The 24,846-nt window shown below is 36.1% G+C and overlaps 1 long non-coding RNA gene across 2 annotated transcripts in view; it reads right to left on the reverse strand.

Annotated features, from left to right (window-relative positions):
- Positions 1 to 24,846, reverse strand: part of LOC110257000 (uncharacterized) — a 352,563-nt gene that overhangs the window by 133,642 nt on the left and 194,075 nt on the right. Inside the window, exon 4 of one of the 2 annotated variants that reach the window (XR_014840925.1) lies at positions 4,705 to 6,534. The exons of the other annotated variant lie outside the window; for it this stretch is intronic. This is a non-coding gene — a long non-coding RNA (uncharacterized LOC110257000). Of the gene's footprint in view, positions 1 to 4,704; positions 6,535 to 24,846 lie in introns of those variants that run through there. 2 annotated transcript variants of the gene reach the window in all.

Below are 24,846 nucleotides of genomic sequence, written 5' to 3' on the forward strand. Positions count from 1 at the left end.
TATTACTATTCGAAAAGATAAATATCTTTTAAAAATACTGCCTTTACTGTTTTTTGTTTGGTTTTTTGCAGAAGTATAGACCATCAACTCTAAAACTACTTCCCTGTGTTTTCTGAGATTAACAATACATTGCTTACATTGGAAATAAGACTCCTCAGTGTCAGAAAACAAAGAAAAAAATATGGGTATGAGGAATTCTATAATGAACTTTATTATGTTCAACTGGAATTAAAGACATTGCTGCAAATTCATAGTTTTAAATACCTATTAATAAATATATTCTATATGTCTAAAGATATAAATACAGTTAACTGCATATTCCTGTGTATGAATGGGCATATCTATTTGCTAGATTTGTCATAGCTTAAGAGCAATTAAACCCACATGGCAATTATCCACACCATAGCCCAGAATTTGGTTTCTAAATTCAATTCTCCACAAAAGAACTTTGGGAAAATGACAACTTTCAGTGAAAATGGAAAATACAAGATGATCGGAAAATATATGGTGCCAAACAGTAAAGTACTCCAAGGCTAGTGGACACACATCCAAAGGGTGTGACCACTGGCCAAGGCCAAGATAGAGCATGAAAAAAAAATATGATTAAAAGATTATAACTCATTGGTTAAAATAAAGACTTGTGATTCTTCATATATTTAATGAATTAATTAATGAATGAGGGGCTGTCATTTGCAGTCAAAAGAAAGGAAGCCTCTTCCTTACAATAGAAAAACCATAAAACCAACCATTACATAGTTGGACCAGAAAAAAATCGCAGTTTGGCTATCATCCTAATAACTGAAGAATCATCAATGAACAGTAAAAACTGCAGAGGAAATTTAGAGTAAAAGGTATGTTCAACCACCTCACAATTTACTATTTAAAAAGACAAATAATATTAAGTTTCCAATGGAAAAAGCTGACATCTACCTTACCCAACACATCATCAGTAATAGAACAAAGCGACCTCATACCTCACTGAAAAGAACACAGTATCCCTTTCTACATGATCTTGCCAAAAGCGCAATTAAATTGAAATATTAAAATGACTGAGGAACTATTTCTGATCAAAGAATACAAAAGGGATGTACAAACAATGCACAGAATGATCTGGAACTTTGCTTTGAAGGATACTATCAGGACAGTTGGTGAAATCTGTATCAGGTGTTCAGATATTACAAACTGTTATAGTATTGTATCCATGGCATTTTCCTGACTTGATGAGTATAGAATGGTTATGGAAGTGAATATCCTTGTTTTCAGGAACACTAAAATATATAAGGGCAACAATAATACCATCAGTTTTCTAATGCCTCACCCAGAATAAAAAAAAAAAAAAATGACCAATTGTGTAACAGGGAGAATGAAGCCAGAGATAAATGTCACCATTTGGAAGATCAGATCAAATAGGATGTACCAATTTCTACTTTTCTCTAAGCCAGGAATATTGTGTGTCCAAATCAAAATGTATATGAAAGTAATGCCAACCACTGTGTGGAATCTCTTTGAGACTTCAAAAGAACATTATGGTTTTGAAGGATTTGCAAATATTTTTAAAATTTTATTATCTCCGAAACTTCTAAGGATTAGGCTACATTGTGCCCACCCTATTGTTACCAGAAATCTCTGCATCGTGGTGTACTCTGAATTTATCAGTATTTGCACAGAAGAGAAAACAAGTCGTCATTTATTTCCTTTCCAAAATACGTCCACATGTAGCATTTAGAGATGGCCTAGAAAAAGAGTATGACAATCAGGATTCAGACATCCCATCTTGTTCCTGGCCAGGTCACTCTCCTAAAAATATTCAATAATGCTTAGATGTGCTAGATGTTAATACTCAGTAATCGTGAAGATGAAGTGAAATAGGTACTTTTCAAATATGGGTATGAGCATGTAAATTACTGCAACCTATCTTGAGGGAAATTTCACAATATTTAAGAAACTAAGAAGTTTATCCTAAGAAAATTTAACTTCACATAAAATATATAAAAGGATAGTCAACACTATACTGTTTATATGAAAAAAATACCGAGTGTCCCTCACTGTAGGAATGATCCAGAAGTAGAGATATAAATGCTATGCAAGGCTGTAGAGGACTCAGATCAGTCAGCCTGAACAAAAGTCTTGGGTTTGCTACTTATCGCCTGGGTGACTTTGGTCAGATCACATGCTTCTCTCTAAGCCTCAGTTCTTTCTCACATCATGGGATTATTGTGAATGTTAAAAGAGATAACATAAACACTTGATAGAGTTTCTGTGGGAGTATGGTACATGAAGCATAAAGCACAGTCCCTGGCATATGTTAGATATGAAGGGAAATTTAGCCATTGTTGTATTATTAATTGATACTCACAATAGAAAACTCTGCAACTATTACATTCCATGGTGACTAACAGCACGCTATTATGTAATTTCACAATATTTAAATATATTGTTCAAGTAAAAAAATAGGTTTCAAATATCATTATCATATGATTCTTTCTGTCTATGTGTATGTATCTCCAAAGAAAGATCTTCTGGGCCATAATGTAAATGTTAATACATAATACTCATGTTCTTCTTTGAATTTTTTTAAGTAAACACATTGGCAGTTCATAATCAGGAAAAAAAAAACATTTATGCTAAACACTACCCCTTATACTTAATCTGTGACAGGTGATGTTAATGTTATTTGCAATTTTTATTTCCCAGAGAAACAGGAGGATACATTCATCCCATCACTACACCTGCTGTGAGTGAGGACACAGCATTTGCGAAGATCCTTCAATCATGCACCTGCAGGCTTCTCACATTCTGGCCAAATAACTGATTTTTTTTATGCAGGCCTTGATTTTGATTTTTTTTTTATTTTTACAATGATTTTTATTTTTTCCATTTTTAGCTGGTTTACAGTGTTCTGTCAATTTTCTAATTTCAATTTGACTATCTGAGCTTTACATGACAAGATTTTAGTATAGTGATAAGGCTTGCACTTAAGGATTTCTTTAAATTAAATATGTGTTTTATACATACTAGGAAGAAAACAATTTTGACTCAAACCAGGAAATGAGGGAAAGTAACTTGTTAATTCAAAAACGTAATAGAGGGAGTTCCCCTCATGGCTCAGTGGTTAACGAATCCGACTAAAAACCATGAGGTTGCAGGTTCGATCCCTGGCCTTGCTCAGTGGGTTAAGGATCCGGTAATGCCGTGAGCTGTGGTGTAGGTCACAGACACGGCTCAGATCCTGCATTGCTGTGGCTCTGGCGTAGGCCGGCGGTTACAGCTCTGATTAGACCCCTAGCCTGGGAACTGCCAAGTGCTGCAGGAGCAGCCCTAGAAAAAGGCAAAAAGACAAAAAAAAAAAAAAAAAAAAAAAAAAAAAGTAATATGGGTTTTACCACAAGCTGTATAATGTAAAGATAACCATTAGGCAGAAAAGTATATACTATACTTTATGTAACACACCATAAGATGCACTATTATTTTATGTCCTATCAAAAAACCAAAAGTGGTTTCCTGTCAAATTTATTGTTAACATGCATCCTAACCTGAGATGATAAATATGAAAAAAAATGCAAGTTTCAGAAAATAGCCAAATTTTTGACAGTCTGTGTTTAACACTATATTATGGGAGTTATTGTATCAAATCCTATGAGATGCATTCAAATGAGGTTTTCTTGATTTAATTACTGGCTATCAACACAGTTTGTATAAAATTGAATCAGTGTATATAATTCAAGGGGTTAAACCTCTGAACCAAGAATATTCCATTGAGCCCCATCTGTAATTAAAACATGAAGGACTAATAACAGGTTGAAGCACTGTTTTTTCCTTTTCTCAATTCAGGGCTAATAAAACAATAATCTCTGCACAAATATTTTTTTTCTTCCCCATCCAACATGGCCTAGTGCTTAATGGAGAGTCAATAACCTTATTATGAAAATTGATGTAAATCAATAGTATACAGACAGTGGCTAATGATGCTAGGAAGCTTTTTAAAATGCATTTACTGATAGCATCCCATCCCTCTGGTCAGGAGTTATTGGGAACACATCTTGAAAAGCACACAGTGATACAAAGAACACATGCAGATGCCTAGTGCTTGAGACTAAATTTAATCACCTGCTGCTTGTGACCATTTGGCAGCTTTGGGAAAGTTCTCTCCTGAACCAACTCTCTGAAGCTGAGCTATTAAAGCACTAATTAAAGAAAGTGCATGGAAGACATGAACACTAGGAGTCTGGGGTAATTGGCTACAAAAAAGACAAGGCTGAAACACGTCACTCTGTCTGCTTCTGCTGATTAGACTCTAATTCGAATACCAATATTTCCCTGCACGCCAAGGTGCTCTGGGAGAGTGGCCGCCTCTCTCTCATTGAATGGATGGCTCTTGTGTGAAAAGGGAAAAATGACAATTTTGTTTTAAATCTAATCCTCTCACATTCTCAGGATCAATAGGCAAGTTTGAAAAACCTTTCCTGTGCATCTTCATATGATTTATTAAATATGAGGGGAAATATTTTGAAAAGATCATGAAGCAATGGTAAGAACATTGGAAGTGTTTATGTGCCATCTGCAAAACCAGTTCAAAACATAATGCATCTATTCCTCATCTACTTTCTGGCTCTCTTCATAAATGAGAGACACTAGAATGGGCATTGAGTAAAGAGAGAAGAAACCAAAGGAAGGATGTATTTACAAAAGTTTTGAAGCATCTACCATGTTCCAGACAATTCTTTTAATCCAATCAATAGCCCAGTGAATTTGGTATCATTTCCACCGTAACAGTTATGAATCTCTCTCAGATATCCTGTGAAATAATCAGTGAACTCTAATTTTAATCATGAGGAAATCGAGGAGTATAGAGGAAGTGTTTTTGTTAAGAGCAGACAGCAGTCAATCCTGGAGCAAGAATCTGAGCCCTGATTCTCTTAATACAGAGTCAATATCATGCTATATACTAACCATAACTATCAGCAAAGGCAATAGTCATTTTAAATTATTTGATCACTCACATGGATGAATCTGATGGACATTATGCTAAGTGAAATAATCCTGACACAGAATTACAAATACTATATGATACCACTTATATGAGGGTTCTAAACTAGCCATACTGAGTGAAGGAGAGAATAGAACCATGGTTGCTAGGCTGCAGAGGGAGGAGGAAATAGGTATTGGTATAAGATTTCAGCTATGTTAAGTTGAGCAAGTCCAAGAGATCTACCACATAACATAGTTCCCATAGCTAAAATTATTGTATTATATACTTTAAAGTTTGCTAAGAGGGTAGATCTTGTGTTATACATTCTTATCACAAAAATAATAACGATTATAGGGTGGGAGAAAACTTCTGAAGGTGGTGGATATGCTTAGGGTATAGATTGAAGTGATGGTTTCATGGATTAATATTTCCAAACTCACTACATTATATACATTAAAAATGTACAAGTTTGTGTATGTAAAACCATAATAAACTTATTTCTTAAAAGAAAATCATTTGATCACTAAATTAGCACATTAATACCCATAAAATTTAAATATACTGTTAAATAATACAAATTCTATTCTTGGTAGTGCTATTTTCCTATCACAATACACTTCAGTCACTACAAAAACAGTCCAAAGCCCATGTCCCAAGGATGTTAAAATAGTTATGTCTTCATTTAGGACATATTTGCTCAACAAATTCAGTCACATTTTAAAGACTAGTATGTTCATGTGTCAGACTTTGGAGAAAAACTAAACCTAAGTTTTCAAAGCTGAAAACCAACACTAAATTTGGCTTATTTAGGAAATTCCCATTGTGGCTCAGCAGTAACAAATCCAACTGGTATCCACAAGGATGCAGGTTCAATCCCTGGTTAATGATCTTGCATTGCTGTGAGCTGTGGTGTAGGTTGCAGATGCAGCTTCTATTTGACACCTAGCCTGGGAACTTCCATATGCCTCCAGTGCAGCCCTATAAAAAAAAAGGAAAATAAATAAATAAGGTTCATTTACCAGAATTTACTGTCTTTGAGATAACTGTTTAATTTTGAGTTTGCATGAAAGATGCATTCTTGAAAGTCCAGGTCAAGGAAGCACAGAGGCTTCAGAAGAGATGGGGTGCTATTCCGCAAACATCCATGAAGAAGCATTTAAATCTCAGAGGAAAATCCTGGAGGAAGAGTGAGGAATCACTCAGTCCAGACTCATCAGAGGAAGGGCCAGGGAACAGGATTTCTGTGAGGTGGCAGCAGAAAAGGAAATTTGGGAGAAAGAAGAGATAGGACTTTAATGTCAGTAGTTGTGTTGTCCTCCTCCATTCCCCTTGTCTGGCTCCCCTTTAATATAATCAATTAGGTCTGTGTCGGTTTCTGCATCAGTGAACAGTTTTTGAGAACTTGAAAGAGATCTTGAAAAAACACAAGTGATTATGATCGATCCAGAGGTGGTAGGAACCCATGAAAGTTCCCAGATTTCACAAAAATCCAAGTGGGTGGATGGACAGAATGTTTCTTCGGTTGAGAACAAAAAGCCACCAGATGTCAGTCAGAGCTTCAAATGCTGAGGGGTCAGAATATAGTTACATAATTAGAAGTCAAGATATCTGGGAAAAAACTTTCAATGTACCAACTAACAAAAGACAAGCAATGAGAGCAGGCTTACAGGCGATCTGCCACTGACAGCATCACTTCATTGTAACACAGGTCCTTTCTGCTTGCTTGCACATATGTTTTTAAAGTAATGGCTGCATCTGTACATGCTCTACTCGCATTTCAAAGTGAGAGCTTCCCCTCCTGGGCAAGGTTAATCTGTCAACTCTGACCTGGACTTTTTATACAATGCAATAAATTGTTAGTCCAGACAATCCTGAGAGGGATCTTCACAAAAACCACTCATGCAGAGGTAGGTAACCTCTCCTAGAGCCCAGAGGAGCCCATGTATGCCTCTTTAAAACCCCCCACATAATGAGCTAAACTTGCTGCAATGTGCCTACATGAAATTAGTTTGCAGGAAAGTGGGAGATGCTCCCATGCAAAAAGAGTCAAGTCCCCCTGTAGTCTTTGCATCTAGAAAAATGCTGCCAGGGATTCAGAATCCAGTGTTAATGGACAGTGAGTGACAGAGAATATACAAGCAGAGATCTGACATCCTTACTCTACTCCCAACATGTTCTAAAATCCTTGCAGACAAGGGTTTTATTTGGGTTTTTCAGCACTTAGTACAAAGCCCAGGTGGTGATATATTCTGATGTATTCTCTTATGTTGACAAATGAATAAATCGATACAAAAAACAACATTCAGCCAATTTTAGTAAGAAATGAGGGATCTGACATAGGTTTGAACTTGCTAAACAGATGAGTGATAACTATTCATAAGCAGAAAAGAAAGACCTACTTAAAAAAGAGCAAACAGTGGCCATAGCCAGTGGCCTTGCTGTCACCAACAAGATGCTGGCTGTGGTTGGATAAGCACATGGCAAATGCACAGACTTTTCCGTGCCCACAGACTATCCTATGAACCAAGGTAGCAGGACCCAGCATCACACAGTGAGGGATGGGGCCAACAGGACATGAGATAATGAATTGAAACATGTGAGGATGCTGGGTTAACCAGACCATCCAGATGGCACTAGACATAAATGTGCAAGATAAGGTGTCCATAAGAGCATACAACAAGTTGCATCAGAAAAGAAGAGGGCAGTGGCAGATGGATTCTGATGCTTGAGACTTCCAGCTTTCTCATCCTCCAAGGATCAGTGGCCCTGCCACACACTGGTCGCAAGACTGACTTTACTAGACTTAGTTTATTACTATTTGCAGCACACATGGTATCAGATATATTATTAAATTATGTGTCAGGTTGGTAATCTTAATATTTAGGCTGTTGCATTTTTTAAGATCTTTCCTGTATATGACTTAGAACCATGCGCTCAGTGAGAAGGGGAAACTGAGACAGCCAGGCCGGGAAATGGAGACCTAGTGTGTTAAGTGACCCCGGGCTCACTAAGCAATATACGGGCTAGAGCAACCCAGTAGAATGTAAATGTTCTTCTCTAGCACTTTCCACAAAATTGGAATATTTCTTCAAGGCAGGACATAGTCAGATAGAACAGAGAAACTGACTTGAACTTTAATGCCTTTCTGTGGAGACCAGAATTTGGTATGGCTTAGCCAAATGTATTACAGGTGAGTATTGCATTAAAATGTAACATAGGAGTTCCTGCTGTGACTCAGTGGTAACAAACCCAACTAGTATCTATGGGATTGCAGATTTGGTCCCTGGCCCTGCTCAGTGGGTTAAGGATCCAGTCAGTGTAGGCTGGGAGCTGCAGCACTGATTCAACTCCTAGCCTGGGAACTTCCATATACCATGGGTGCAGCCCTAAAAAAAAAAAAAGAAAAAAGAAAAAAAAAAAAGTAACAAATATCTTACCAACAGCAATTAAATATATATAAAGAAACATTAAGAAGCATACTTAAAATGGATTTTAATTTTACAGCTCGCCTAATTTTAGAATCAATTATTCAAAATAAAAGTATGAAAATAAGTTAACAATAAAGAGAAGGAAGGTTAATAAACAACAACTAGTATCAACAACTTCAGCATTGCTTTGAATTACCTATAGGATAACAGCAATTTCCCTCAAGTTAATCCTTCTCTATCTGGAAATATAAATCTATGAGTTTACTTATGTTGCATAATTAGTTGCTACAGATTTCACAATGTAAAATAGCAGCCAGTTAACATTTCACAGTCTATGGGTTAGAGTCCAGGCAATACTTAGCTGGACCTCTCAAGGTCATAGCCAAGGTGTTGATTGGGTTGCATTCTCATCTAAAGGCGTAAGTGAGGAGGGGTCCACTTCCACTCTTACTCCGGTTGTTAGAATTCATTGCCTTGCAGCTAAGGGATGGGAGTAAGAGCTATAGTATTCCCGACTGTCAGCTGAAATTTATGCTTAGCAATTATAGGCATTTTGTAGTTCCTACATACCACCCACAGTTCCTTCACACACAGAAAGGTGGTGACTCAGGCCAAAAAGGAGGTTCCTGCTGTTTGGATTCAACTCAGGCAAACAATCACTGCTTCAGATCTTTACCTGTTTAAATCAAGCTCACCCAAGATAATATCCTTCTTAATCAACTCAACATTTATCAATTTCGGGATCTGAATTACATCTGTAAAGTGGCTCCACCTTTGCCATGGGAGTGGCAGTCCATCACTTTGGCTCTATTATTTGGGCTAGAAACAAGTTATTTGCCCCCACTTATACCCAGGGGGAAAGGATTACAAAGGCATGAACACTAGGCATTGAGAATTACAGTGATCCATCCAGGCGTAAGTCCAACACAATGGGCATCAGACGTGTGACCAGGAGGAAGGAACCCAAGGCAGATGTAACCATGATTCAACTAAACTGTGTTTACCTTGGAATCCTGCCTTAAGTACAAATAGCAGGTCTTTAGATTAGCTGCCATTGAGATGCTTTTACCATTTTGTTGCTATTGCTTTTTACATGTTGATGCAGAACCTTTAGCAGCCCAGCTATACTGTTACACCCTCGGTCCCACTGAGGTTCCTGTAGCTTGCTCCTGAAATCCTTAAAATTGCAAATATGCAGAAATAGGAAAACCATCACCTTTTTTTAAAGAAAAGTGAAAATAGTATTTTTGAGATGAAAAGAGTCAAATATATGTGAGGAATTATATGTATAAGGCCACAGGGACATCTTTATTAGCTAAAGGAAAACAGTTTGATAGAGGTGATAATTAGTTGTTTGTGTAAGAAAAGCAAAGCTCATAGAAGAGTTGCTCCAAATAATTTATTCTTTGTGTGAGTATGTGCATTTGTTTACTTTGAAACTATAATCTGAAATCTAGAAATAATTAGGCAAAATATGTCATCATAAATTTTGTGTACATCTCCCATTTTTAAAGCTGAAAAATGTATTAGCAGTGGAAAATCAAGAAAAAAAGCATAGCTGCAATGAAAGTCAAAATAAAATGCCTTAAGTGGTCCTACTACATATGTATCACTCTTACTCCCAAATAATTCCTAAATAAGATATAAGTATCTCACTTTTTAAATGCCAAATCCAAATATTTTCGAAAATAACAAATATACAGTTAGGACAAAGTCTGTATAACTACAAATATAGGAGATATACTCATTATGAAAATGAAGCATCATTTCTTACATATCTATTTCAGATTTAAATACAATCATCATGTTCTTGCCTCCTTTGTCAAAGATTAATTGACCATAGGTGTCCAGGGTTATTTCTGGGTTTTCTATTCTGTTCCATTGGTCTGCATGTCTGTTTTGGTACCATTACCACACTGTCCTGATGACTGGCTTTGTAATATTGCCTCAAGTCTGGGAGAGGTATGCTTCCTGCTTAGTTTTTGTTCCTCAGATTTGTGTTGGCAATTTTGGGTCTTTTGTGGTTCCATATAAATGTTTGGACTGTTTGTTCTAGATCTGTGAAAAATGTCATGGGTAATTTGAAAGGGATTGCATTGAATCCGTAGATTTCTTTGGGTAGTATAGCCATTTTTACAATATTAATTCCTCCAACCTAGGAGCATGGAATATCTTTTCATTTCTTTACATCTTCTTTAATTTCCTGGATGAATGTTTATAGTTCTCATCTTTTTCAATTTACTGGATGAATGTTTATAGTTCTCAGCATGTAAGTCCTTTACCTCCTTGGTCAGGTGTATTCCCAGGTATTTGATTTTGGGGTGGGTACAATATTACAAGGTACTGTATTTCTGTATTCCTTTTCTAATATTTCATTGTTATTATACAGAAATTTGACTCATTTGTGAATGTTAAGCTTTATCCTGCTACTTTGAGGAATTTGTTGATCAGTTCAAGTAGTTATGGGTTGAGTCTTTGGGGTTTTCTATATATAGTATCATGTCATCTGCACAGAGTGACAACTTTACCTCTTCACTTCCTACTTGGATGCCTTTTATTTCTGTTGGTTGTCTGCTGTGGCTAGGAGTTCCAGTACTATGCTGAATAACAGTGGTGAGAGTGGACATCCTTGTATTGTTCCAGATTTTAGTGGGAAGGCTTTCAGCTTTTCTCCGTTGGGTATTATATTTGCTGTGGGTCTGTCATAAATGTCTTTTATTATGTTAAGGTATGTTCCCTATATACCCACTTCGGTAAGAGTTTTGATCATGAATGGATGTTGGACTTTGTCAAATGTTTTTTCTGCATCTGTTGAGATGATCATGTGGTTTTTGACTTTTGTTAATGTGGTATATGATGTTGATTGATTTGCATATGTTGAACCACCCTTGTGTACATGGAATGAATCCCACCTGTTCATGGTGTATGATCTTTTTTATATGTCATTTTATTCAGATGGCTAAAATTTTGTTGAGAATTTTTGTGTCTATATTACATAAAATGGGAAAAAGACAGTCTTTTCAGCAAGCATTGCTGATAAACCTGGACAACTGCATGCGAATCAGCAAAACTAGAACACACCCTCACACTATGCACAAAAATAAACTAAAAATGGCTTAAAGATTTAAATATAAGACAATACACCATCAAACTCCTGGAAGAGAACATAGGCAAAACACTCTCTGACATCAACCTTACAAATGTTTCCTCAGATCACTCTCCCAAAGCAATAGAAATAAAAGCAAAAATAAACCAATGGGACCTAATCAAATGGACAAGATTTTGCACAGCAAAGGAAACCAAAAAGAAAACAAAAAGACAACTTTCAGAATGGGAGAAAACAGTTTCAAATGATGCAACTGACAAGGGCTTCATCTCTAGATTATACAAGCAACTTATACAACTCAACAGCAAAAAAAGCCAACAACCCAGTTGAAAAATGGGCGAAAGACCTGAATAGACCATTCTCCAAGGAAGTTATATAAATGGCCAATAAGCACATGAAAAAATGCTCAACATCCCTGATTATTAGAGAAATACAAATCAAAACTACTATGAGTTACCACCTCACAGCAGTCAGAATGGCTATCATTATTTGGTCCACAAATAAAAAATGCTGGAGGGGGTGTGGAGAAAAGGGAACCTCTTGCACTGTTGGTGGGAATGTAAGCTGGTACAACCACTATGGAGAACAGTATGGAAGTACCTTAGAAATCTATACATAGAACTGCCATATGACACAGCAATCCCACACTTGGGCATGTATCCGGACAAAACTTTCCTTGAAAAAGACTCATGCACCTGCATGTTCATTGTAGCACTATTCACAATAGCCAAGACATGGAATCAACCCACATGTCCATCAAGAGATGATTGGATTAGGAAGAAGTGGTATATATACACAATGGAATACCACTCAGCCATAAAAAAGAACAAAATAATGCCATTTGCAGCAATATGGATGGGACTGGAGACTCTAATCCTGAGTGAAGTAAGTCAAAGAGAAAGACAAATACCATATGATATCACTTATATCTAGAATCTAATATATGGCACAAATGAACCTTTCCACAGAAAAGAAAATCACAGACTTGCAGAATAGACTTGTGGTTGCCGAGGGGGAGGGAGTGAGATGGATGGGGTGTTTGGGGTTGATGGATGAAGACTATTGCCTTTGGAATGGAATAGCAATAAGTTCCTGCTGTGTAGCACTGAGAACTATGTCTGGTCACTTATGATGGAGCATGATAATGTGAGGAAAAAGAATGTATGCTTGTATGTGTAACTGGGTCAGCATGCTGTTCAGTATAAAACTGACAGAACGCTGTAAAGCAAGTATAATGGAAAAAAATAAAAATCAATGTATAAAAAAATCATAAAATGCAATATTTTATATATTTACATATTATATAAAATATATTTACATTAAATATATTTATATATTTATTAGTAAACATTCAAAAAAGACTTATTTTCACCTTTTAGTCAGCACTGAAAAATGAATCTAATATGGCTTACATTTCAAATCTAATATGGCTTACATTTCAAATAATGACTACATCTTGATATCTGCCAGGGTATTTGATATTATAGCATTAGGCATTTCTTTCCACTGCTTAAGTAAGGTGGACAAAGAAAACTGAGTAATATTACATAGGACTATTTACAAAACCAGATTTTTACCTCCTTTTTCAACTATTTAACTTTCCTCTAGATTATAAGAAAGAACCATGTACTTCTATGTCTTATTTACAACCTATAACTTCCAAACCACAAGAGATGGCATTTTATTCTAATCATTCCATCCTACCTCACCTCCTTAACTACCACCTCCTGTTATGAGAAAATCTGAAGAAGAGGAGAATAGTTGGTAATCTTCGGGAACACAGATAAAGATACTTTAAAGAACCATATAGAACTATGTTTTGTCTCTTTTAAGTAGAGTTTTCTCCGGATAGATGCCCAAGAGTGGGATTGCGGGGTCATATGGAAGTTCTATGTATAGATTTCTAAGGTATCTCCAAACTGTTCTCCATAGTGGCTGTACCAGTTTACATTCCCACCAACAGTGCAGGAGGGTTCCCTTTTCTCCACAGCCCCTCCAGCACTTGTTATTTGTCGATTTATTAATGATGGCCATTCTGACTGGTGTGAGGTGGTATCTCATGGTAGTTTTGATTTGCATTTCTCTTATAATCAGCGATGTTGAGCATTTTTTCATGTGTTTGTTGGCCATCTGTATATCTTCTTTGGAGAAATGTCTATTCAGGTCTTTTGCCCATTTTTCCATTGATTGATTGGTTTTTTTGCTGTTGAGTTGAATAAGTTGTTTATATATTCTAGAGATTAAGCCCTTGTCAGTTGCATCATTTGAAACTGTTTTCTCCCATTCTGAAAGTTGTCTTTTTGTTTTCTTTTTGGTTTCCTTTGCTGTGCAAAACCTTTTCAGTTTGATTAGGTCCCATGGGTTTATTTTTGCTTTTATTTCTATTGCTTTGGGAGACTGACCTGAGAAAATATTCATAATGTTGATGTCAGAGAGTGTTTTGCCTATGTTTTCTTCTAGGAGTTTGATGGTGTCCTATCGTATATTTAAGTCTTTCAGCCATTTTGAGTTTATTTTTGTGCATGGTGTGAGGGTGTATTCTAGTTTCATTGCTTGCTTTGCAGCAACATGGATGGAACTAGAGAATCTCATACTGAGTGAAATGAGCCAGAAAGACAAAGACAAATCCCATATGATATCACTTATAACTGGAATCTAATATCCAGCACAAATGAACATCTCCTCAGAAAAGAAAATCATGCACTTGGAGAAGAGACTTGTGGCTGCCTGATGGGAGGGGGAGGGAGTGGGAGGGATCGGGAGCTTGGGCTTCTCAGACACAACTTAGAATAGATTTACAAGGAGATCCTGCTGAATAGCATTGAGAACTATGTCTAGATACTCATGTTGCAACAGAAGAAAGGGTGGGGGAAAAATGTAATTGTAATGTATACATGTAAGGATAACCTGACCCCCTTGCTGTACAGTGGGAAAATAAAAAAAAAAAAAAAAAAGAAGAACTATGTTTTGAATAGATGGACTAGCCCTTAATATTGACGAAGCACTGAAAACCCTGTCTAGTGAAGGGAGTTATTGCTATGAAGCCTTTAGTGAGGCATCATCAAAAACCATGATTTACTTTTTATTCCTAGACACTAGGATGTCCCTCACCTACCGGTGACCAAGCACCCTTCCTGGATTTTACCAATCCAGTGTCCCTATTTAAGGGACCTGATTTAAACTCCCATGAGAAATCTCTGACCAAGGAAAACTGTTGTTTTGTCTCAGAGAAATACTGAGGAATAAGGAAAAACTGCTCTCATCTATTTTGATATGTACTGTACTAAAGTAGGCTTTAAACTGAAGGCATATAAAATCGCACTCTACTAAATGGCATTTGCTCCAATAAAGATTCTTTTTCATTTTTGCTGGAAATTGAATTATATTCCAGATTCATGATATTAACTTCAGTACATCTTGGTCTTAATCAGTTTTAAGTTTTGGGGCAGTGAGTTGAAGACACCACTGAACTTTTATAAAATTCTCAAATTCCTGACCTTCACTCATTACACTTCCCAGAAGAGGAAAAGGAGCCATAGAAAAGTGTCGCATGAATTATGTTAATGTTTTTAAAAACATTCTAAATAGGAACACTATGACTTGCTAATATATTTAGTCAGAAATTAAGTAACTGAGATTCACATTATAAAACATAAGTCAAAATTGAAAGATATAAAAGATCCCTTAAAAAGATTATGGTTCATTACTTAAAAACTTTTAATATTTAAACTCTAATGAAACTCTGAGTGAAAATAAAAATTATGGTTGAATCCATCCATCCAAAATGTTCTTTACCTTTTTTATTCCCCAGAGAAATTCTGGAAAGGCTATTTATTCAAGTCAAAGTCTTTGTTGGTAGTAAAAGTTCATTTGTCAAGGTCATTGCTTTGTCAATTTTACTCAGCCAAATGGTCTTTGAATAACTATTGTTTCTATTCAAAGTATGTTCAACTAAGTATCAGAATTTTTTTAAAAAAACTATTTCAAACAGGCACAAGTTCATTACAGTCAATTTTCCCCTCTCAAACCATGGGCTATAACAGTTAAGCTGAAAGATCATGTTTCTTAAATATTACAAAATGAGAAAATATTTAAAAGAAAGACTTTCAAAAATTCCTACATGTCCATATATTTATGTACTGAATAGTAATGAATACATACAAATAATTGCATAAAGTCATTATTACAATTTGCATTTAAGGTGGTTTCATATACTAAAACTATAATGGTATCTAGTCAAATGATAATTTATATTGAAAATAACAAGATTTATATTTGTAATCTTTTGTGTATGTTTAAATGACTTAGATTTTAATTAAAAGCTTCCTTTGTAGAGATCTATGATAGTTCTATAATATAGTTCACTATGGTAATTTGAGGAAAAAAATTATTACTGAATTAATTTTAAAGCTTCTTCCATTGGTGGTACCTTTATTTACAACCTCTTTAGCTCAGAATTTAGAAATTATTTTTTTCTAAGTAGAATTGGACAGAGATATAAACCACCAGTTTGTTTTTCTTAATAAGACTCACCATCTATAATTGATTAGAACTATACTTATTTAGGGAAATAAAATTGTGATCTTGACTTACTAGATGTCTAAATCCTTATTTTCAATAGCATTTACCTAAACTCTGTAATTTAGTTCATCAAACCATAGAAAATTCCCAAGAAAAACTTGTAAATCATAAATTATATGACTCAATAAATCTCTAACACTATTTTGGTATCATTTTCAAATCATTAAAACATCACTTAATTTTTCAAATTCATGTCAGTTCAGACCAATTCCAGTGAAGTAATCTCACTTGACATCTGATAATTAAAATAGAAATTATACATAAATCAAAAGTACTTAAACCCCTAGTGGTACATTGTCTTTCTTTTAATAGTACATAAATAGAATTTATATATTTACATATATATTTATATATGATAAATATATGTAATTATATAGGTGATATTTGTGTGTTTCAAAAAATATGACATAAAGTCCCAAGGGACATATATTTTTGATTTCTGGGGTTTTAATTTCAAGTCTTTATGCTTTGGGTAATTAAGTAAACATCTATTTTATTATAGGGAACAATGTGAAAACCTACTTCTAAGGATACTCAAATAAATTTTCCTAGATAGATTATTTTCTAATTAATCTGAAATACAAACAGCTATAATAAGTTTAATGTAACTGAAAGTAAAATGGTATTTAAGGTTTTAGGTGGGATTTAAAATATATATATATATATATACACACACAAATTTAGGTTAGAAGGGATGATTAAATTAAGTTATAAATTAATGTGGTAAAACACTATACCAGAAAACCGGGTTAAAAATAAATTCCAAAAATATATTGCAGTATTTGGTTAACTGGGCATTTTTTGTGGTTGAAAGCTGAGTATACAAATTCAAAGGTTTGCCTACAGACCATGTGTAGGGCAGCAGTAAATTGAACATTTGAGAGTAGGTTTTTTTAATTACTTAATGATTTTATTACATTTATAAGTGTACAGCAATAATCATAACCAAATTTTTATAGCATTTCCACCCCAAACCCTCATGCCTCACCCTACCCCCCAACCTGTCTCCTTTGGAGACCGTAAGTTTTTCAAAGTCTGTGAGTCAGTATCTGTTCTGCAAAGAAGTTCATGGTGTCCTTTTTTCAGATTCCACATGTCAGTGATAGCATTTGATGTTGGTATCTCATTGTCTGATTTACTTCACGCAGCATGATAATTTCTAGGTCCATCCATATTGCTGCAAATGCCATTATTTCTTTCCTTTTAATGGCTGAGTAATATTCCATTTTGTATATGTACCACATCTCCTTTATCCACTCCTCTATCAGTGGGCATTTAGGTTATTTCTATGTTTTGGCTACTGTATAAAGTGCTGCAATGAACATTGGAGTACATGTATATTTTTGAGTCATGGTTTTCCCTGGATAGATGCCAAGGAGTGGGATTGCTGGATCAAACGGTAGTTCTATTTTTAGTTTTCTGAGGCATCTCCATCCTGTTTTCCACAGTGGTTGCACCAATTTACATTCCCAGAAACAGGGTAATAGGGTTCCCTTTTCTATACACCCTCTCCAGCACTTCTTATTTGTAGACTTTTGGATAATGGCCATTCTGGCTGGTGTAAGGTGGTACCTTATAGTGGTTTTGATTTGCATTTCTCTAATAATTAGTGATGTTAAACACCTTTTTGTGTGTTTTTTGGCTATCTGTATGTCATCTTTGGAGAAATGTCTGTTTAGATCTTCTGCCCATTTTTGGATGGGTTTTTTTTTTTTTTTTTTGGTATTGAGCCGTAGGAGGTATTTATATATCTTGGAGATTAATCCCTTGTCAGTCACTTCATTTGCAAATACTTTCTCCCATTCCATGGATTGTCCTTTCTCTTTGTTTAGGGTTTCTTTGCTGTACAGAAACTTAATTAAGCCCCATTTGTTTATTTTTGTTTTTATTATTATTACTCTAGGAGGTGGATCTGAGAAGATGTTGCTGTTTATGTTGAAGAGTGTTTGGCCTATATTTTCCTCTAAGAGTTTCATAGTATCTGGTCTTATATCTAGGTCTTTATCCATTTTGAGTTTATTTCTGTGTATGGTGTTAGGAAGTGTTCTAATTTCATTCTTTTGCATGTGGCTGTCCAATTTTCCCAGCACCAATTATTGAAGTGGCTGTCTTTTCTCCATTGTATATTCTTGTCTACTTTCTCATAGTTTAGTTGACTGTAGGTGCATGGGTTTAATTCTGGGTTTTCTATCCTGTTCTACTGATCTAGATTTCTATCTTTGTGCCAGTACAATGCAGTTTTGATAACTGTTGCTTTGTAGTATAGTCTGAAGTCCAGGAGCCTGATTCCTCCAGCTCCATTTTTCTTTTTCAGGATGCCTTTAGCTATTCTGGCCTTTTGTACTTCCAAACGAACTTTAAAATATTTTATTTGAGTTCTGCGAAAAATGTCCTTGGTAATTTGATAGGAATTGCATTGAATCTGTAAATTATCTTGGGTAGTATAGTCATTTTGATAATACTCATTCTTCCAATCCAAGTCATGGTATGTCTGTCCATCTCTTTGTGTCCTCTTTGATTTCTTTCATCAGTGTCTTATGGTTTTCAGAGTACAAGTCGTTTGTCTCTTTAGGTAGATTTACTCCTAAGTAGTTTATTCTTTTGGATGCGATGGTAAACAGGATTGCTTCCCTAATTTCTTTTTCTGATCTTTTGTTGTTAGTATATAGAAGTGCAGTCGATTTCTGTATATTAATTTTGTATCCTGCAACTTTGCCAAATTCATGGATGAGCTTTAACAGTTTTCTGGTAGAGTCTTTAGGATTCTCTAGGTATAGCATCATGTCATCTGCAAATAGGGATAGTTTTACTTCTTCCTTTCCTATTTGGATTCCTTTTATTTCTTTTACTTCTCTGATTGCTGCAGCTAGGACTTCCAAAACTATGTTGAAGAGTAGTGGTTAGAGCAGACATCCTTGTCTTGTTCCTGATTTCAGTGGGAATTCTTTCAGCTTTTCACCCATGGAGCAGGATGTTAGCTCTGGATTTGTCATAGATGGCCTTTATTACTTTGAGGTAGGTTCCCTCTATGCCCACTTTCTGAAGGGTTTTTATCAGAAATGGGTGTTGGATTTGTCAAAGGCTTTTTCTGAGTCTATTGAGAGGTTTTTATTCTTCAGCTTGTCAATGTGGTGAATCACACTGATGGATTTGTGGATATTGAAGAACCCTTGCATCCCTGGGATGAATCCCACTTGATCATGTACAATCTTTTTAATGTATTGTTGGATGTGGTTTGCTATTATTTTGCTGAGGATTTTTGCATCTATGTTCATCTGTGAAATTGGCCTGTGATTTTCTTTTTTTGTGGTGTCTTCGTCTGGTTTTGGTATCAGGGTGATGGTGGCCTCATAGAATGAGTTAGGGAGTATCCCTTCCTCTGAAATTTTTTGGGATAGTTTCAGAAGGATAGGTGTTAGCTCTTCTCTAAATCTTTGATGGAATTCACCTGTGAAGCCATATGGTTCTGGATATTTGCTACAATTTTTTTAATCACAGTTTCAATTTCAATACTTGTGATTGGTCTGTTCATCTATTTCATCTTGGCTTAGTCTTGGAAGATTGTACTTTTCTAGGAATTTGTCCATTTCTTCTAGGTTTTCCATTTTATTCACATATAGTTTCATATAGCAGTCTCTTATGATCCTTTGTATTTCTGTGATGTCTATTGCTACTTCTCCTTTTTCATTTCTAATTTTATTGAGTCTTTTTTTTTTTCTTGATAAGTCTGGCTAAGGGTTTATCAATTTTATTTATCATTTCAAAGAACCAGCTTTTAGTTTCATTGATTTTTTCCTATGGTTTTCTTTGTTTCTATGTCATTGATTTTTGCTCTGATCTTCATAATTTCTTTCCTTCTATTAACTTTAGGTCTTGTCTGTTCTTTTCTCTCTAGCTGCTTTATATGTAAAGTTAGGTTGTTTATTTGCACTCTTGCTTGTTTCCTGAGGTAGGCTTGTATTGCTAAAACTTCTGTCTTAGAACGACTTTTCCTGCATTCCATAGGTTTTGGAGTATCAATTCTTTCTGTCATTTGCTTCTAGGTACTTATTAATTTCCTCTTTGATTTCTTCAGTGATCCATTGGTTGTTTAGTCTCCACATGTTTGTGTTTTTTGCAGTTTTTTTTTTCTTGTTGATTTCCAGTCATATAGCATTCTCCTCAGAAAAGACGCTTGATATGATTTCAATTTTCTTAAAGTTACCCAGGCTTGATTTGTAGCCCAGAATGTGATCAGTCTTAGAGAATTTACCATGTGCACTTGAGAAGAATATGTATTCTGTTGCTTTTGGATGAATGTCCTATAATTATCTATTAAGTCCATCTAGTCTAATGCTTCATCCAGGGCCTGTGTTTCCTTATTGATTTTCTGTTAGGATAATCTGTCCATTGCTTTAAGTGGGGTGTTAAAAGTCCACCACTGTTATTGTATTATCGTCAATCCATCCTTTTAAAGTTGTTATCAGTTGCCTTATATAATTGTGGTGATCCTATATTGGGTACATAGATATTTAAAATTGTTGTATCTTTTCCTTGGATTGATCCTTTGATCATTATTTAGTGTCCATCCTTTTTTTTTTTTTTTGTCTTTTTGCCTTTTCTTGAGCTGCTCCTGCAGCATATGGAGGTTCCCAGGCTAGGGGTCTAATCGGAGCTGTAGCCACCAGCCTATGCCAGAGCCATAGTAACACAGGATCTGAGCCACATCTGCAACCCACACCACAGCTCATGGCAATGCTGGATCCTTAGCCCACTGAGCAACGTCAGGGATTGAACCCACAACCTCATTGTTCTTAATCGGATTCGTTAACCACTGTACCACAATGGGAACTCCAATCTCTTAAAATATTCATTTTAAGGTCTATTTTGTCTGATATGAGTATTGCTACTCCAGCTTTCTTTTGATTCCCATTTGTATGGACTATTTTCTTCCATCCTCTCACTTTCCATTTGTATGTGTCCCTAGAAGTGAAGTGGGTCTCTTGAAGACAGAATATATATGGGTCTTGTTTTTGTAACTATTGAGCCAGTCTATGTCTTTTGGTTGGGGCATTTAATCCATTAACATTTAAGATAATTATTTATATGTATGTTCTTATTACCAATTTAATAACTGGATTTTTTTTTTTGCTCTTTTTTTCCCCTTCTTCTCTTGTTCTCTCCTCTTATGGTTTGATGACGGTATTTAGTGTTTATTTGAGTTGATTTTTCTTATTTGTGTATCAGTTGCAGGTTTTTGGTTCACAGTTGCCTGGAAGTTTTGATATAGGAGTATATGCACACACACACACATATGTGTATATATACACATACAAGATTGTTTTAAGTTACTGGTCTCTTAATTGCAAGTGCATCTCCAGTGTCCTGCATTTGTACCTTCCTTTTCTCATGATTTCTGATTTTGGTAGCATAATTGTTCATGGATGATTTCGTATCTTTACTGTATATATGTCTTTACTGATGAACCTTGTCATTGTGTTATTTTTGTTTCTGGTTGTGGCCTTTTCTTTTCTGTCTGGAGAAGTTCCTTTAGTATTTGTCGTAAGGCTGGTTTAGTGTTGCCAATTTGTCTTGGCTTTTGCTTGCCTGTAAAGCTTTTGATTTCTCCTTCAAATCTGAATGAGAGCCTTGATGGGTAAAGTAATCTTGGTTGAAGAATTTTTCATCATGTTAAGTATATCAGGCCACTCCCTTCTGGCCTGCAGAGTTTCTGCTGAAAAATCTGCCAATAACCTTACTGGGTTTCCCTTGTGTGTTATTTGTTTCTTTTCTTTTCCCTAGCGGCTTTCAATGTTTTCTCTTTGTCTTTAATTTTGGTCAGTTTGATTAATATGCATCTCGGGGTATTCCTCCTAGGGTTTATTTTATGTGATACTCATTCTGCTTCCTGGATTTGAGTCAGTGATTCCTTTCCCATTTGGGGGAATTTTCAGCTATTATTCCTTCAACTATTTTTTTCTGTTATTTTCTCTCTTTCTTCTCTTTCTGGCATCCCTATAATATGGATGTTGGTGCATTTAATGTTGTCCCAAGAGTTCTCTGAGACTCTCTTCATTTCTTTTCAATCTTTTTTCTCTTTTCTGTTCTGCATCAGTGATTTCCACTAATCTGTCCTCCACCTCACTTATTCGTTCCTCTGGCTCCTGTATTCTGCTGTTACCTGCTTCTAATGACTTTTTTTTTGTTTCAGTTATTGTATTTTGCATCTCTTCTTGCTTAAGTTTTATATCTTGTATCTCTTTGCTCATTGTTTCCTCTAAGTTATCCATCTTTGCCTCCAGTTTATTTCCAATGTCTTGCCTCATCTTCAGCATCAACAGTCTGAAGTCTTTTTCCTGGAGGCTGAGAATCTCCTGGTCACTTATTTTCCGGGGTTTTTCCCCCTGGGGTTTTTTCTTTCTCCCTTATCTGAGTTATAGTTCTCTGTCTTTTCATTTTTACAGTTTTTTGTTGTGGTGACCTTTTTGCAAACAATCAAGTTGTAGCCTCTCTTTACATCTGGTCTTCCCCCTTGTGGCCAAGGTTGGTATGGGGGCTTGCTGCAGGCTGCTTGATGGGAGGGACTGGTGCCTGCCCACTGGTAGGTGGGGCTAATTCCTATCCCTCTGGTGGGTAGGGCATTGTCTTTCCCTGAGATTAGAGGTATTGTGTGCCTGGGGGGTCTTTAGGCAGCCTGTTTACTTATGGGTGGGTTTATGATCCCACCTGGATTATTATTTGGCCTGGGGCTTCTCAGCGCTGATGGGTGAGGCCAGATTTTCCCAAAATGGCCACCTCCAGAGAAACGCAAAATGATGAATGTTCCCAAGAGCTTTGCTTCCAATGCCCTTCCCCCACAACAAGCCACAGTCACCCCATTTTCCAAGGAGATCCTCCAAGAACTGCATTGAGGTCCAACCCAGATTCCTACAGAGTCTTTGCTTTGCCCTGGGACCCAGTGAATGTGCAAGTCTGTGTGTGCCTTTTAAGAATGGGGTCTCTGTTTCCCCTAGTCCTGTGGAGCTCCTGTGCACAAGCCCCACTGGCTTTCAATGGCTGATTCTCTGGGGGCTCTTTCTCCCATTGGCAGATCCCCAGGCGTGGGGATTTGACATATGGCTCAGAATTCTCACTCCTGTAGGGAGTCTCTGTGATACAGTTACTTTCCAGTCTGTAGGGCTTCCTACCTGGGAGGTATGGGGTTGCTTATATCATGTGATCACCCCTCCTACCTCTTGATGTGGCCTCCTCTTTGTCTTCTGGAGTAGGATATCTTTTATGAAAGTTTCTAGTCCATTTGGTTGAGGGTTGCTCAGCATTTGGTTGTAATTTTGTTGTTTTTATGAGAGAAGTTGAGCTCCAGTCCTTCTATTCCACCATCTTAATCCCATCTGTGAATAGCTTTTTAATGTTCTATTTTGTAATTTTTAAAATTCTTTGGATGCAAGCCACATTAACTAAACCTGGCTAACTTGAATGATGAAAAGTATATATTGGATTTACATGGAAAATCTAAAAGAATTTAGGGGAAAGCTGAAAAGCCCAAAATCAGGAAAGACTAAAACCAAGGTTTATGAATTAGAAATGACTTCAGCTCACTCATAGCACTACATAACTTCTCTGTTCCCATGTCATCAGGGCAAGATTCATATCCCAGAAAGTACAGTAATTGCCTCATTGAGATGACAAATATAAGTTGTCTGAAAAACCCCACTCCTGCTTTCTTGTCCATGACTGGCCTACTTCTCTCACCTTCTCCATCTTCCTCAACACAGCCGTGCGACTAGATTCTCTAGAATTGTGTGCCATGTGGGCCAATTCTCAGCCTCTCCTTGATGCCCAAGTACCTGCTCCATCCTCTCTATCTAGAACACAGTGTGTCTGAAACTCAGCCTTTGCAAACAGTTAAGGATGAGGCCCTGGTTTTTCTAATATCCCTTATCTTTTTTTTTTTTTTGAACTGGTTTCTTATATAATCAGTTCCATTTCTATTTCTTTGAAAATTTAAACATACTAACTATAGTCCATAGGTGTTAATTCAATGACTGGAAACTTGGGAGGTTGTTTCTGCTATTTGTTGTTTTGCCAGCACTGGCTTCTGGAGTCTTTCTTATGGGATTTGAACTCGTTTGTGAAACACCCTACTGTGTGCTTCTCTGCAGAATTGATTTTGTTGTATAGGTGGCTCAGCATTATTTTTAAGCCCCCTATTAATTTTTTAAATTGATGTTTCCTTCAACAGAGAGAAAATGTATATTTGAACATTGAACTGAAAGCAAGCCAGTTGTTACCAATTCTTAGGCATGACTCTGTCCTGTTCATCCATCAGCAGAGGACAGTCTTTCATACTGTCTCTTTGACAATGACCAAACTGTCTTTAATTCCATTTTTTTCACTGAGGTTGTAATCTTTCAATAGGATGGGCTATTTGAAAGACTTTAAAACCTTTTAGAACATTCATGCTTTGCACAAGTTCAAAGTCTTAAGTGTCCCCATATAGTAATTAAATAGAGACTTTTTGATACTGAGACTTGAAGGGCTGGAAAGATAGCTGAAACCACTGAGATTACTCACCAGTTTTCCACCTCTTCTTCATGATGGCCCTGACAAATTTCTCTTTCTTAACAGTCCATCTCTATTTTTAAAATAATGTTTATTTTATAATTTCACTACTTTTTACAGCTTTTATACAGTAAGTTTTCCCATGATAGTATTATAAGGTCTTTCTTCTATGAAACGCAATTGAAATCTATCAGTTTGGGAATAAATGTTCATTAAAGTTC

The sequence above is a fragment of the Sus scrofa genome, chromosome 1 (genome assembly GCF_054392235.1).
Source record: "Sus scrofa isolate SSC_HxYL_T2T_F1_AM1 chromosome 1, Sscrofa_HxYL_maternal_Yorkshire_Landrace_v2.0, whole genome shotgun sequence".
Classification (NCBI taxonomy): Eukaryota; Metazoa; Chordata; class Mammalia; order Artiodactyla; family Suidae; genus Sus; species Sus scrofa.